Source organism: Triticum dicoccoides, chromosome 3A (assembly GCF_002162155.2).
Source record: "Triticum dicoccoides isolate Atlit2015 ecotype Zavitan chromosome 3A, WEW_v2.0, whole genome shotgun sequence".
Taxonomy (NCBI): domain Eukaryota; kingdom Viridiplantae; phylum Streptophyta; class Magnoliopsida; order Poales; family Poaceae; genus Triticum; species Triticum dicoccoides.
Window position 1 is genome coordinate 77,152,220 of NC_041384.1, and position 2,605 is coordinate 77,154,824.

At 51.8% G+C, this 2,605-nt stretch overlaps 1 pseudogene; it reads left to right on the forward strand.

The window, feature by feature from the left end:
- Positions 1–244: 244 nt before the first annotated feature.
- On the forward strand, positions 245–1,255 carry LOC119271982 (annotated as a pseudogene).
- The last annotated feature ends 1,350 nt before the right edge of the window (positions 1,256–2,605 follow it).

Here is a 2,605-nt window from a genome sequence, read left to right on the forward strand (position 1 = left end):
TTTGCTAGAGTTGCTCTAAGGCAACAAAGGTGCAAAATAATCCTGATTAAATACTCGAGTGTCTGGTTGTATTGCCTTGCCTTTACGTCGAACCACTTCTTTTTTTGCTCTTACAGGAGGAGATTGAGAAGAAGCTTGCTGACAATGTTCATTGCATGGTGGATTCACTTGAAAACATTGAAAACATTACACATTCTGTAAGTTCCTTTCTTGAAATAGCTTTGCCTTGGTTGAAATGTGACTTTGCACCGGGGTGGACAACGTCCTCGACGCCAGGATCGTCAACGCCGACGGTGACCTCCTCGACAAGGTGGCCATGGGGCCGGAACCGTTCCGGGCCATCCGGGGTGGAGGTGGTTAGAGCTTCGGCGTCGTGGCGTCGTGGAAGCTGAAACTCTCCGTTGTACCTCCGACGGTGACGGTGGTCAACACCGCCAGGGCCTTCGACAAGACCACCGCCGCCGTCCTCGCCAAATGGGAGGCGCTAACTCTCATGCCGTTCTTCCCGGACCTCACCATCCATGCCGTGGTGCAGGGCAACAACACTGTCTTCCAAACCCTCTTCCTCGGCAGCTGCTCGCGGCTCGTGGGCAAGATGGACACGTTCTTCCCGGAGCTGGGTACGACAGCGGGCGACTGCAGGGAGATGAGCTGGGTGCGCGCCATGGCATTTATCAGCTTGAGCAGCACTGACATCAACATCCCCTCGGAGGGGATGCTGAACCGGACCAACAACCTGGGCACCTACGTCAAGAACAAGTCGGACTACACACGGTGCGCCGTCAGCAGGGCGGGGTGTGAGAGCATCTACCAGGAGCACCTGTTGCAAAACGGCGTCCTAATGATGATCATGGAGCCACACGGCGGCGTGGTTGGCAGCGTCATCCCGGACTCCGTGACGCCGTACCCGCACCGCAGGGGCGTGCTCTACAACATCCAGTACGTCGCCTACTGGTGTTGCGTGGCCGACGGCAACGCGGTGGAGGCGGCCACCGGGTGGATCAACGGGTTGTACGGGTTCATGGAGCCGCTGGTGAGCAGCAACCTGAGGGAGGCCTTCATCAACTACCGTGACCTGGATATCGGGCAGAACGCGGTCGGTGACTACGACGTGACGACGTATGAGAGCGGGAGGGTTTGGTGGGAGAAATACTTCATGGGGAGCTTCTGGCGGCTGGCGACGGTGAAGGGGAAGGTGGATCCCGGCGACTACTTCAGGAACGAATAGAGCATCCTGCCGCTCCTAGCCATCTAGGCTTTCCTCCAATGAGTGAACTTCTCAAAAGAAAAAAATAAATAAAATGATAAGGGGTGAAGGCTGAAGAGTGCGGATTGATGTGTACACCAGCGAACATGCATGAATGCGTGCATGGGCGTCACATTGTCTTTGTCAAGGAATAAAGATTTGGAACTATTATGGATGAAAAAGATGTATAAGTCGATTTTGTCCTAGGCGTTGGATTGAAAATCAAAGGCCAGGCACCCTTCCCCTCGAACCCAACCCCTTCGTCATGTTCATCATATCTTCTTCCACCCTGAACATCCTACCTGCAAAGACTGAATAGCCCGCTACCGTCACCGGAGGCTATTGGGCACCGTCTTGCGCTACCTTCACCCTGCCGTCGTCGCTCGGGCCGCTCCTCTAACTCCCCAACTCTTGCATTGGCAATCACCCCACCCCCCTGACCCACACTCGAACATGTAAAGCCTCCGCCTCATCTCCCCTTGTGATACTGCAGCAAGCGGTGTCGTCTCATGGTCGTTCCTTACGAGGCCTTGTCGGGGACACCGCACCAGGCAACATTGCCCATGGACCGGCCTCGGGGCTCCGCGAGCGCCTTCGCTTCTCCACAAAATCAATTTCTGATTACCTTTGATCTGGTTTCAGATTGTAAATAGTCCCCACCTATTTCCCCCAGGGTTACCCTGGGTATCAAACCCATGGCAAATTCTGCTAATAGGTAGGAATTCAAGCAAGCTATCATTGTCGTTAAGAGTTCTCAATTTTTTAGACCGACTATCACAAGTTGTATGGAGATATCAATATAATGGAAATAGGCATGGATATGAGGACTTTACTTACAACCTTATACTTGCACTTAGGATCTTGTCTTGATTTCCAACATAGTCCTGGTAGACACCGTTATGATGCGTTCTCAATGTGTAGATGTGGGGTATGCGTCCAAATAACGTCACGATCGATCAACAACCCGCATCATGAGTTTATTGTCCAACCAAGGCCCTTACCGTTGTTAATGCTAAATCTGACATATCTCGAGGTAGGGGTCCTAAGCTAGGCAGCTTGGAGCGATGATAACATAGACATAGGATTTCACCCAGGTCCGGGCTCTCTCGAAGAGATAATACCCTATGTCTTGCTTTTCATTGTATTGATATTAGAGATAGTACAGAGTACATGTATCTATCACGAGATTGTTGATCTAAGTTGTAATGTCATGGAAGTTCTATTGACTAGCCTGGCCTCGGTTTATATAATATACCGGAGGCCTAGGATAACAGGAGTCCTTGTCTTGTGTGCCAAGTCTTGTGGAGTCTTCCTTATACACATTATGGGCTGCCCGAAGTGGCCCATTAGTGAACCGCC